This window comes from Heloderma suspectum, chromosome 8 (assembly GCF_057233095.1).
Source record: "Heloderma suspectum isolate Gila_16-S chromosome 8, 16-S_ref, whole genome shotgun sequence".
NCBI lineage: Eukaryota > Metazoa > Chordata > Lepidosauria > Squamata > Helodermatidae > Heloderma > Heloderma suspectum.
The window spans coordinates 5,706,924-5,720,778 of NC_139465.1; the positions used below are offsets into that span (position 1 = coordinate 5,706,924).

At 49.5% G+C, this 13,855-nt stretch overlaps 1 protein-coding gene across 2 annotated transcripts in view; it reads left to right on the forward strand.

Annotated features, from left to right (window-relative positions):
• GSE1 (Gse1 coiled-coil protein) overlaps nucleotides 1-13,855 on the forward strand; it is a 426,514-nt gene that overhangs the window by 137,815 nt on the left and 274,844 nt on the right. The window lies entirely within an intron of this gene.

Consider the following 13,855-nt stretch of genomic DNA (forward strand, 5'->3'; position numbering starts at 1 on the left):
CAGTTTTTATAAACAGCCGGTTATCAGTAACTGAAATGTTTTCAGTCACTTTGATCCTAGTTTGCTATGTATATGTCTGAAATGTTGCACCTTCCCCTTCTGCATAATGAAGAGTTTTGTGGAACTGAAAAAGTCTGCATGCTTTCACCCCAATCTAGCTTGATTCATAAAATATTTTTCCCTGCTCTTTATCGTTTGGTGCACAACAGTTAGACAGTGCCATAGAGGTTTGGACAGTTAATCTGTGTTAATGGCACTTTCATCCTCGCTCTGTGCCCTCCCTCATTTGTGTGGAGGGGCCGTAGCTCAGTGGTAGAGTCCCTGCTTTACATGCAGAAAGTCCTAGGTTCAATCTCCTGCATCTCTAGGTAGGGCTAGGAAAGAATCCAGCCTGAAACCCTGGAGAACCACTGCTGCCAGTCAGTGTCAACAGTACGGGTCAGTCATCTGACCCAGTATAAAGCAGCTTCCTATGTTCATCATTGTGATTGGTTTGGTGAAGCCATCCATAGCAGCTTCTGTTGTCTTGACCTGGATCAAATGATAAAGTGCTGCTTCTGACTCAGCTGGGAGATGTTTAATAATGTCAGCCTTTGGGTCAGAACTTGATGTCTCGCTGCCTCCTCCGCTCCTGCCTGCAATTCCTAGGGCACAGCCAAACACGTTGGCGCTGGCGTATCTATGCCAGTAGCAAAGGCAGGACCAGGCACTGCACGTTGGCAAGGGAACTGTGTGTGTGTAAAGGTGACACTGGGAGCTGGCACTGGGCGTTCAAACATCAAGGACCGCTGGTGCACTCAGTCCCTTATCTGGTTGTGGTGGAAAGCCAGAGTATGAAACTGCTTTTGTCCAAGGCTCCATCTTGTCAGTTTGAAATGGCTCAGTGGGTTGCACCTAAAGAATGCATTGCACACAGCAGTTTCTTACACTATGCAGGTGCAACTCTGGCGGTGCAACTTGGAGCTGCCGCCAGTCATGCTTCCCGACAAGTGTAACTATGGCGAAACGTGCATTTGCCAGCACAGCTTTGTAGCATTTGCACATTACATTTATGTGTGTGCATGGGAAAGGTTAAGTGTGTGAAGTGAGCTGCAGAGGCAGAACAAGTCCTCTTTTATGGGGAGGGGCCACCGCTCAGTGGGAGAGCCCCTGCTTGGCATGCAGAAGGTCCCAGGTTCAATCCCTGGCATCCCCAGGTAGGGCTAGGAAAGAGTTCTTGCCTGAATCCCTGGAGAGACGTTGTTGCCCCTCAGCGTCAAGAATACTGGGCTAGATGGGCCCAAGGTCTGACTTAGTATAAAGCAGCTTCCTGTGTTCCTCTGTGCATGTGTTTCTACTAAGCATTCCCCCTCAGACCCAGCTTGGTTGGGACTGGTGCAGATCACATCCAGGGAGGCTGCTGGGAAGAGTAGGAAAGGGGATCCCCCCCTCCTCCACGTTTCCCAGGCTGCTCGCATTCTTCCCCTTGGGGCCAAGCCAGCAGATCTGGCAGATGCAGCCTGTGTGCAGTGAGGCTAGGACCTGGCCGAAGCCCCGGCAGGGCAGGGTGAGAAGGGGGTTGCAGTTTCTCAACCCTTTCTTAAAACAAAACCAGGAGGAGGGGGAGAGGACTGAAAGGTGAGCAAGTGCAGATTTGTGCTTTCAGGTACTGTGCACAATTTGGCCCTGCCGGAGCCCACTGTCCTCCAGCCCCCACGGTACAGTTGCTGGTCACTGGTAAAAGGCAGGAGACCCTTCCTGCCTTGCTCTTGTTGTGTCAGGGATTTCTCAGGCCCTGCCAGCTCAGCCCCCCAGTTGTCTGGGAGCCATCTCTATGCTTCTGTGTGTGAGTCCAGCTTCAGTCCTGGGTGTTCTGTCTGCAGTTTGTTGCCAGAGAATCAGGGCTTCTCTTGTTCCCCTTTGTCCAAGACAGCTTGGTCCTCCTCTCGTGTGCCCTTGCCAGTTCCTGTGGCGTGCTGCTTCTCGGATACCTCCACCCCTGCTTGTGCCGGTGAATTGCCAGCCCCTGAAACAACACGAGAGGCCTCCAGCTGGCTTGACCCAGCTGTCAGTTTTGCCCCCCCTACATCTGCACCCTAAGAGATGATGCCAGCAAAGTCCCCTCAAATGGAACCAAACAGACCAGCTTCCCATCTGGAGTAGCTGGAAATGGCACTGGTTCTTTTTATTGTATCCTGGTGATGACTTTAGAGTTGGGTTGTTGTGGGGTTTTTTTTTATAACCATCTTGCATCTGTTGTGCTCTCCAAATGTTACCGGTCTCAGGCTCATTGTGGGGCTTTTTTGCAGCACACACTCCCCCTCCTGGTTTGTTTCTTCTTCTGTTTTGTGTGTGTGTGCATGCGTGTGGGGGGATGACAGTGGATTTAAGGGTGTATGTGTTGGCGGCTAATGTGCATGCATGATTTTGTACTTGTGTGTCTGATCAGCCTTCGTGTTAATTGATGGAGATGACTAGCATAGTTCCACGGCTGGAAGTGAGTGAGTGCTGTTCTACATGCATGTGCACTGCAGATAGAGCTACATGATTCTGAGCACGCATCCATCTAGGGAAAGGCTATGCTCAGTGATAGAACACATGCGTTGCAAACAGTCCCTGGCTGAATCCAGAGCATCTCCAAGTGACATAAGAATGTTGAACTGCTGAATCGGACCAGAGGCCTGCCTAGTCGAGCATTCTGTTCCCACAGTGGCCAAGTAGATGCCTCTTGGAAGCCACAAGCAAGACCTGAGCCCAATAGTGCCCACCCTAGCAACTGGTATGGGGAGGCATCCTGCCCCCGCTACTGGAGGTAGTACATGACTAGGAGCCATTGATAGCCTTCTCCTCTGTGAATTTGCCTAATCCCCCTTTAAAGCCATCCAAGTTGGCGGCCATCACCACCTTGTGTCACAGCAAATTCCATAGTTTAACCATGTGCTGTTTAAAGAAGTTCTTCCTTTTACCTGTCCTGAATCTATTCCTGAATTTCTCAGCTCAGTCTAGGAAAGAGGCTTTCCTGAAAATCTGGAGCGCTGCCTCCGGCCCGTTGTACATGTTGCCAAGCTAGATAGACAAGTGGTCCAACTCAGTCAAGGTGGCTTCCTGGGCTCCTGTGGTTCTAAGGCTGCCTATGTATAGGCATGCGCATGCACACAGTTTATATAAGTGGTGGTGGGCAGGCCCAGCTGTGGTTAAGCTGCCATGCACCTGTACAAATGTATGTGTTTGGTGGGGGGTGGGGGTGGGGAGGTGGTGTCTGTGTTTGTGCTGGGATTTATACCTGGTGTGTGTGTGTGCGCGCGTGTGGGAGGGAGAAAGAGGTTTTGAATTCATGTGGGCCTTTGTTTTTGCCTGTTTGCGCACACATGCATGCTGGCTCCGAGGCAGACAGAGTCGCAGTGGAGACCGTGGCTTTGGCAAGAGTCCAGGAATCCGCTGTCTCTGGCGGAGGTGGAGGCGAAGGAGGCTGGGCCACGACCCACAGCTCAAAGGAGATCATTTTTATCGCTTCCTGACATGCTGAGGCCTTTGCAAGGTTACAGGTTGTGCAGTGGGAGGAAGGCTGCTGCTCCTTTCCAAGTGTGGCCGTGCTGGGAATTTCCTTTTGTGACACAGGAGAGGAAGCGAAGACCCGGCGCCAAGATTGTGGAGGGCAGTGAACTTTGTAGGAGGGAGTTCTTGTTGCTTGTCATTTTCGGACTTCTTAACATGCAGAGCGTTTGTTCTCACAATGCTCCCCTGCCGCTGTGAACCAGCATAGAATTATGCCTGTTCCACAGATGGAAGAGCAGAGGCTGGTTAGAACGGCCTGCCCAAGGCCACCCAAAAAGCCCATGACTGAACTGGAATTTTTACCTAGACCCCTGGGCCTGTGTCCACTGCTCCATCCACTAGGAAGCACTGCTTGCTGTTTGAGATTCTTGGTTGGAAAGACCTGTGGATTTAGTGGGGGTTAGGGGGGCTTCTTAGTTCCATTATCTCCAGGCATGGGGGCTGTTGGCTGAAACTATAACTGCGTCGCACAGATCTTGGTTTGTCAGCAGCCCTGGTTGTGTCTGTGCATTTCATTCTGAGTTTGGGGAGTGAGGCTCTCTCTGCTTGGCAACCCCAGCTTGAAAGGATAAGCAGCATCCACCAGCTCAGGATGATTGGCAGCTCAAATAAAGCCAAAGGCCATGATGCCTTGATGCAAACTCTCACTTTATAGCCAGCCAGCACAATTGTGTCATCACCAGTTACTGCTGTTGTGAATGGTTACTGTGCTTAAAAAAATTATATATATGACAACCGTAAATAATGAGGCTTAGTAAAGTGGAATAATATAAAATACAATAAGCTTACCTGGTATATATTTCACGTTGACAAAGAATTGTCACAGACTGTCATATTTGCATTTCAGGACTAATTGGCCCCACTGTCTTACATTCCCCCTATATGTTCATGTCTGTGTATACACAATCGCACACAGACACACACACACACACACACACGCACGCACTTTTGTCTACTGGGGATAACACTGCAAGAATCTAATGAAGTGGATCCTAGTCCATGAAAGTTTATCATGCCAGGATAAATCTGTTAGCCTTGAAGGTGCCACAAATCATGCTTTTTGTATAGGCAGTGAGGACTAGTGGATTAAACTGTAGTCCTCACTGCCTATACAAAACAACGCATCTGATGGCTCCCTAAAGATTAACAGATTTCTTATGGCATAATATATAATAATGCAGCATAATAAACGATAATAGAGTGTCTCCAAAGTGATATTTATTTATTTATTTCATTTCTATTTATTTATTTCATTTCTATACCGCCCAATAGCCGAAGCTCTCTGGGCGGTTCACAAAAATACCGGCTCAGATAAAATCTCAGCCCCCTTTGGTGCCTGCAGAGTCTCTCTCCCCCCACCACTTGCCTTCATGGCCTATATACAAGTTGTCCCATGTGGTGTGGTTGGTTGGTGTGCCCTTGCCAGATCTCCAGAGCTACCAGCTGATGACAAAGCCCCCTGAAGTTACATCAGCTCACAGGTGGGGCATGGGGGTGGTGGTGGTGGTCCGAGCCTGCGAGTGTCTCAAGTGCCTGCCATAGCCCTCTGCCCAGCTGAATCAAACAGCCCTGGCCTGCCGCCCACACTCTGCCCATCTTCCTGTCTGTAACCACTGCAAGGTTATAGCTGAGTGGCTGGGCCTTTGGGGCACTTCTGTTCCATTCATCTGGTGAGCCCCGTATTCGTGCTTGGCAGGCTGGCAGGGTGGAGAGCAGTGGCAGCCCAGGTTCTTCTCTGTGCTGCTAAGACACGTGATTCCCCTTCCTTGCTGTCCTCCCCGCACCCCACTCTCAGAGCTGTGGGAGGGGAGCCTTCTCTGACTTGCAATCTGTGCTGCTCTCTCTGTTTTCTGGCTCTGAAGCTGGATGGCAGCCCAGAATCAGGAGATGAGAGGGTGTGTGTGTGTGTGTGTGTGTGTTGGTTGTTAATCCCTCTGTGGGCCAGAAGATTGGATTCCCACCTTTTCTTCTCTTCCCTCCAGTACCCCCACCCCCAGTGGTCCCTTCTGAAGAGGTGTGAATGGGAGCTCCAAAGCTCTCCTGCTGGGTTTTGCTACAGGGACAGCTAGGGTGGGTGGGAGAGAGATGAGGGGAAGTGGGCTGAGATTATGGGGGAAAGGGCAAAGGCATAGAAACTGGACAGAAATAGAAAAGCCTGCATCCCAGATGGATGTAGGATCGCAGCATGAGGCCAGTCTGGTTGCAAGGCAGTACTATCCATCTGTCTGTCTGTCTGTCTGTCTGTCTACCCCTCTCTACCTCTATCACCCCTCATGGTTCATAGCACAGTGAGCGGGTGCACTGCAAGGGGCATTTCCAGGAGAGCGGGGGATGGCTCAGGTAAGTGAGCCAAGCCACATGCCAAATAAGGAATCAACAGATCACTTCCTGTTCTGACCTGTGTGCCAGTTCTTTCCCAAGCCTAAATTGGGAAGGGGCCATGGCTCAGCAGTGGAGGAGAGGCTTTGCATGCAGAAGGTCCCAGGTTCGAGTCCTTGGTATCTCCATTTAAAAGGCTCTTCGGTAGAAGGGCTGGGAAAGACAATATCAAGTCTTTGTTGGTTTATTCAGCCTCTGAGCAAGAGCAAAATCCCTCCTCTAAGATGTAACTGGTCACTTCTTCACCCCAGTCTTGGTAGGGGTCCACCGCCCGGTATAATAAGAACAGAGTGAGTCAGGTTTCTGGCCCTGTGCATCCATTGTGGGTGCAAGGATGCAGTCCCACCTTGCTTGCATTCTTGGTTTGCTTCCAGAAAGCACTTATCTCCCCCGTCCTTGTGTGTGGGTATCCCAGAGTAGCTGCGGATGGTAGAAATGTGTGTCTCTGCCATGACTTGTTTGTCAGCCCATCTGGGTGAGCATTTGCTTGGGTTCACTGGTCCTTGTGTTGTGTCTGGTTGTGTGTCTGCCCAAGTGCTGCGTGTGAGAGAGAGAGTGCGCAAGGACATTTTAATCTGCTTGGGGTTCTGGTGGAGAGCTGCGTGCAGGCGCTCTGTAACCAAGGGAGTAACCTCAAAGTGACACTTCCCCATGTGGCTGTCTGCATCTCACGCCCCACCCCTGCCTGTGCGAAGTGTGGAAAGGGCATTGGCGCAGAATGAGCCTCACCTCCCCCACCCCTTTCTCATTCTCAACCTCTTCTCTGGTGGCAAAATTCTGGAAAGAGGAAACCACTGCATGCAGCTGCCTTTCTCAGGGGTCCTTCTTAGAAGAGCACTGCTGTGTGTGTGTGTCTATGCATGCATGTGCCTTCTTTTCTACTTCCCAGTTTAAGCCAGGCTTCTGCTGGGACTTATCTGGCTCCCATCACCTGCCTTAGCTGCTGTCTCCACAGCTTCGTCTCCTCGATAAACATCTCTGTTACTGTCGACCGAGGGCTGCATCACATGTGGCAGTCCCCTCCCATTACCCAGAATCCCCTCCTGCTGTCTCGTGGAGTTCCCTCCTTTACCATTGACCTGCCTCTCCCTCGGTTAGTGGCACTCCGGGCACGCTCGGCAGCCTTTTCCTCTGTCTATCCTTTCTGAAGTTTGAAATCCATAAGTTATTGCCTCTAAAGCCCCTTTGCGTTGAACAGTTAATCGCCTTTACTGCTTTGACACAGCCTCTTAGCACTGGTGTGATCTGGCTGCAGGGAGGGGTGCCGTGGGGCTCTCCCACGTCAGAGGCTGGTCTGACAGTTTGCCTTCTTGGGAAGGATCACAGAGTCAGTTCCCCATCCCCCACCCCAGTGCATCTGATGTTGTCTTGCGTGACTCTAGAAGCATTTGCATGACTCCATAAGCAGCACCTATGGGTTTAAAGGCAGCAGCAGCGGGCCTGTGAGGGGTGCCCCAGGGTTCCATGCCATATTGTAGAACAGCCTTCCCCAGCCGGGTGCCCTGCAGTTGTGTTGGACTTCAACTCCCATCATTCCCAGGAATGATGAGAGTTGAAGTCCAACACAACTGCAGGGCACCCGATTGGGGAAGGCTGTTGGAGGGGATACTGGATGTGCAATGTTTGGATTGCACCTTTTTATTCGTGGCTGACTAAAGTGTCTTACCCAGAGGTGCCGACTCGCAGAAGGCTACAAGTGCCTTGGGCAGGCTTCCCGAACTGGGCACCCTCCAGGTGTCTTGGGCTATAGGTCCCATCATCCCCATTAGACATGCTGGCTGGGGACAGTAGGGGTTGTAGTCCAACACACCTGGAAATGCACCTAGTTGGGGAAAGTGGGTCTTGGGGGATAGCCAGCGAAATCTTGACCTGTCCAAATGGAAAGTTTTTGAACAGCTGCCATAAGCGCCTCTGAGCGCATGAGCGCACAGGCATGAAGAGGCCTTAGGCTGAGTCAGTTCATTTGCCCATCTGAAGCACTCTTTGGTGACCTGGTGTCCTCCAGATGTCTTGGACTACAGCTCCCATGAATGGGAACAGGAGAAGCTGCCTGATACTGAGTCAGACCCATGGTCCACCCAGACCAGTATTGTTGATGCTGAGTGACAGCAACGGCTGTCCAGGGTTTCAGGCAGGATTCTTTTCTAGCCCTACCTGGAGATGGGCTGGGTGGGCGGGGTACCAAACCTGGGACCCTCTGCAGGTGTTCTTCCACTGAGCTACAGTCCCTTTATCTGGCCTCTGCAGTTCCTGCATTGCGTTGCATCTCATTTCCCTTTCCTCCATCCCATATAGCATGGGTAGGCAACTTGTGGCCCTCCAGATGTTTTGGCCTACAACTCCCATCATCCCTAGCCAGCATAGCAGGCTCTTCTTCCCTGAGGTTCCAAACCCCTCATTTTGACAGCTTGATTTGCTCTTGCCAGACAAAACAGGCAAGCTAGCAGCTGGATTGTACAGGGCATCTGCTCCGTTACAGCCTGCACAGGTATGGGCCATTCGGGTTTCTCCTTCCTTCCTTCCTTCCTTCCTTCCTTCCTTCCTTCCTTTTTTGTTTATTTTAGCACAGGGGTTGAGCTCCATCGGCCTCCAGTTATCCCTTGAAATCAATAGGGAAATGTCCATTTGTGACCCAGCACACTGGAGAATGGATTTGAGCTCCTCTGCTATTCTCTTTCCACTTAAATGCACAACCTCCAAACGGCTTTCTCTTGCGTTAACCCCTGTGGCCCTTTCCACTGTGTCTGTCTCTTTCTGCCCTTCTCCTTCCCCGTTTTGTTATCTCCCTTTCAAGCCCTGTGACCTTGTATGGACACAATCTTTCATTTTATTTGTCTGTGCATTTGCAGCCGCCCACACGGCTCTCTCGCTAATCTCCCAAGCACACCCCTCCCTGTTTCTCCTTCATCAGTAGCTTTCCAAGATAGCCAGCTCCCTAAATAATGGCTGAAGCAGCTGAAACAAAAGTGGCCCTGGGGAAGGGAGGGGGAACTTCATGCAGCAAGTGGGTTTTTTTGAAGTTGCTTTTTGTGCCTTCTGATGGTGTTCGTGTTAAACTCAGCCCATGAGGACTAGCAACTTGGGTTCCCTCTCTAGCTAACGCAGAGAGTTTTCATGCTCCTTGAAGCCTGAATCTTACAGAGGAGTGCCTCAAGCTACGAGAATACAGCAGTTCTACAAGGTTTCTCATCCTGGATGTCTGCTGTGTATCATATAGCATACTTCTAAATTTGTAACATGCCTCTGTTTCGTTCTGATAACAATTGTATGAGAGAAGTTGCTATTTTCAATTTACAAATGGAGAACTGAGGCAGAGAGAGAGAGAGACAGAGAGAGATGAGCAGATCTAGCTCTAGCTTTCTACCCTATTGCTCCTCTTGCTGCTTCCCCTTCATTGAGTGGCTTGTGCCCAGGAACTCAGGCTTTCCCAGGTGTTGTGGACCGTCGTTTGATGGCACCTGTTGACTAGGACTCACCTCCCTTTGGGTCTTCTCAGTGGGAGGAGGCTGCTGCTGCTGCTGCTGCTGCTGCTATTTGTCACCTTCAGTTGGCATTCAGGATTTAATTGGGCTGTGAGAGTTATGGGAGATTTCCCAACGCATTTGCCTTGTGTGTGCGTGTGTATGTGTGTGTGTGAATTTTGATTTCTTTCCTCCAGAGCTGGCAATATTGAAATATTAATGGCTGCCTCTAATTGCTGTGTTAGAAGAACTGTGGATTCAAGGGGAGTAGTCCTTGGTGGCGCTGGAGGGAGCGGCTTCCCTGCCAGTTAATTTTGTTTTCTCAGGGGCTGTTTGTGGAGGAGAGATGTTGGTTTATTTCCAGTAGGAATTGTCCAGCCCTAAGGAAAGGGGAAGACCAGTGCAGGCAGGCTGGCATGCATGCACAAGCACACTTACACACAGCATACAGTAAAGGGGTGTGAGCTAGATCTCTGGAGGAGTGTGTGCGTGTGTGTGTGCACGCCCTCCCCTTTTCCAGTACCTCCTCGGCTGGCTATTGTTCTCCAGGGAACATCATAAACCTAACAAGGTCTTCCTTTGTGCATACTACAGACTCTGGGTCTGTTTACACCATCCTCTGGGCCAGGGGTGATACACCTCTTTTAGTCCGAGAGCCGGATTCAATTTTGGAGAAGCTCTTGGGGGGCCTCATCCCAGTGGTGGGCTAGCCAAAGGCAAAGGAGGTGGAGCCAAAACACCCCAAATAACAGCATCTTGTTGCTTAAAGCTCATATTGCCCAGTAATTAAGTCTTGGGAGAGGCATTCAACTTTCTAGAATGGGGAGGGAGGAACACCAAGCGATCGGCAGGACTGGGTAGCGCCAGGGGAAGGGTATGTGGACACCTGGGGGATCCAGGCGGACCAGATTGGCCCATGGGCCTGAGGTTCTGCACCTCGGCATGGCAGGAAGAACCTCCTGTGCTCCTCTTGGCCTCTGATTTGTTTAAATAGGCGAGATGGGTAAGGGGAGAATTGAGCTCGGGAGAAAGAATGCGGGGCTCACTATTTTCTTGCTTTGGGGATAAGTGTTTGTGCCTGCCAATGTCAAAGAAACAGAGCAGCCAATCACCAGCCTCTCATCCACACGGACTGCTGCCTATCTTGCACATTGGCTGTGGTCGTGTGGGCTTGGACAGAATGTACAGAGCCTCTGCAAGGAGCTGAGAGAGATGCAACGGAGGCAGGAGCAGAGGAGGCACAAGGCTTGGACAGCTCTCCGTAGGCCTGGCCTAAACCAGGGGTGCAGAATCTCAGGCCTGGAGGCCAAACCTGGCCCACCTGGCATCCCAGTCCAGTGCTCTGGAGGTCCCCAGATGGCCATGCCCCTTCTCCTGGCCCCACCCCTTTCTTCCAGCCATCAGTCATTTTGTGGTTTCCCAGCTTTGGTGCAGTTTTTTCCCAGTCTAAAAGGTTGAAATGCCTCTCCTAAGGCTGAGTTACTGGCAGTGAGAGTAACTGGCAGTACATTTTGAAGCTAAAATGTACTGGTATCTTTGTTCCCACGCCTTTGGCCTTCAGCCCCGCCCACCACTGGAATGCAGCCCCTGAGAGCTTTTCTAACATGGAATTTGGCCCTTGGGCTGAGAGAAGTTCAACACCCCTGTTCTAAATCATCAAAGTTGTTATGTTTGATAGGCAGGGTTTGTTTGCTTTATTTTAAAAGGCATATCCTGCCTTTCCATCTTGATTTAAGCTGCATTAAGTCCCTTACTTCAAGAAGAAGGAGAAGGAGAAGAGAACAAAACCAAATGACGTGAAAACAGTTTGGGGGGAAAAACAAAAATAACAGCACATAACCTTTTCTGAAGCTGAAAGGGGACCAGAAATAAAATAAAGCAAGATCCAGTCATGTCAGATGCTGATGGAGTAATAGGTTCTTCAGTTTGTACTGAAGCACCATCAGGAAGGGTGGCAGATGAATCTCCTGGGGAAGGGAGTTGCATAGGCTGGTTGCTGCTGTGGAGAAGGCAGCCCACTCTTGCATACCACTGCTGGTGTTGGGATACAGAGCAAAGCAGTTCCCATGATATGCACAGCAGCCTTTAAATCATCAAAAATGATCAGCAATAGGATGGGTCTGAAACACCCAGGAACTCCTTGCTGGTTTGAACCAGTCTTCCCTAGCTTGGAGTCTTCCCAACGTGCTGGTACAACTTCCATTATCCCTGGCCAGCATGCTAGTAGAATGAGCCATGTTCAGGGAAAGTACATACAGGCTGGTAGCAAAAGCAATGAGTTGGCTTTTTTTTTTTTTTTTTAAGCATTGGGTTCCCAAACTTGTAAGTGAAGGAAGATGCCCATAGAATACTTTCTCCCTCTCCATGTTCAGTGTCTGATGGAAGCCCTCTGTGTCGGAGTGGGAGAACAAGAAGTAACCCTTTCCACATCTTTTAACTGCTGACAGGAGTCTCCTCTCTTAGTGAGCAAGGAAGGTGCTGAAGTCACCAGGCAGAGGGTCTCTCTGCTTCACAGCAATGGAGTTGTGCAAAATTAATGTTCTAGGAGGTGGTTGTAAAAGTTGAGCAAATCAACTCTTCCTCAAGACAGCAGCAGAGGGCTGTGCAAGGCAGCGATGCAGAAGCTCCAGTGTGGCTTTTTGGCATGCGCGCCTGTTGTGTGGGGTGGAGGTGGGGTGGGGTCACTTTGCCTGCCTGTCCTTTCTTCAGTAGCAGGCAGATTCTTGGGGTGAGCTGCTCTGGAATCACCAGAGGAGGTTGCAGTTTGGTAGTAACTGCTAAGAACATTCCCTCTTACCTTCCCCTTGTTGGTTTGAGAATATGAGTAGTTGGAACTGATCCATCACTGCTGTATTCTATGAGGACAGCGGGACCCGTTTTACCACCCCAAGAGGGCAGGAGAATATCTCAAATCCCTGAGCTCCAACATGATTTTTTTTAGGAGCCAAGGAGGGGGCAAGCTGTTTAGGGCTATGAAAACAAAGCTTCTATTTATTGAAAAAAGTTATATACTGCTGTTCTTAGAAAATAAAATAAATCCAAAATGACTTGCAAAAACTAAAAGAAAAACAATAACAATATTTTTAAAAAGTGAATGATAAGACAAATTTAAAAGACAGCCAATAATGGATTGAAAATATTGCTTTAAGTCTGTACATGTAAGCTTATTTAATATGGATTAGTTACCTCTATCTTTCACTTTGCCTACTCGCCATCAAGGTGGCAAAAAGGGTGATGCACACTTTTAGTGCACACTTATGGATGAAGCGGGGATTCAGATCTACACTAATGTTAGTATCAAACCGGATGCTTGGAGTTACTCCAGAATAATGTACAGGAAGAAGTGGTTGATCATTCTATAGGAAGCCTTTACCAACCTGGTGTCCTCCAGGGGAGGTGTTGGACTTCAGCTCCCAACCTCTGGAGGGGGCCAGTTTGGTGAAGGCTGCTGTAGGGGGAACTAACTGGCTCCATAATATTATGTGGTATTTTTTATGTTTTTAGTTTTTTAACATGTAAATAATATTTATATGCCACTTAATATAAGATTTCAAAGCAGTACATCTGGTCCACTGTAGGGAGCCCCACACAGGCATAGTATGTCACATACCTCACCCTTATCTTCCCTCCCATACCTGTTTTTGGCCATGCCTCTTATCTAGCTGAGACCAATGTGAGTTTTCATGCTAGTATATGTATCTTAAAAAGTGAATGCTTGGATTGGATTTCTGGGATGCTGAATGTTGCGCCTAAGCCTCTGCAGAGCTGTGGAAGATGCAAAGCCTCAACAAGATTGGGGAGAAGTGCAGAAAGGGGCAAGTAAAATGATTGAGAGCCAGTGTGGTGTAGTGGCAAGAGTGTTGGACTGGGAGCTGGGAGATCCGGGTTCTAGTCCCCACTCGGCCAAGGAAGCTCACTGGGTGACTTTGGGCCAGTCACACACTCTCAGCCCAACCTACCTCACAGGGTTGTTGTTGTGAGGATAAAATGGAGAGGAGGAGGATAATGTAAGCCGCCTTGGGTGCCTTGCAAGAGGAAAAAAGGCGGGATATAAATGCAATAATAAATGAATGAATGAATGAATGAATAAATAAATAAATAAATAAATATCGAGGGGCTGGAGCATCTCTCCTATAAGGGAAGGTTACAACAGCTGGGATTGTTTAGGTTGGAAAAAAGGCGAGTAAGAGGGGACATGATAGAGGTGTACAAAATTATGCACGGCATGGAGAATGTGGATAGGGAGACATTTTTCTCCCCCTCTCAAAATACGAGAACCCAGGGTCATCCCATGAAGCTGATTGGTGGGAGATTCAGGACAGATAACAGGAGGTACTTCTTCATAGTCAAACTATGGAATTCACTACCACAAGACATGGCGATGGCCACCCATTTGGATGGCTTTAAAAGGGGGTTAGACAAATTCCTGAAAGAGAAGGCTATCCATGGCTACTAGTCCTGATGGCTCTATGCTACCTCCA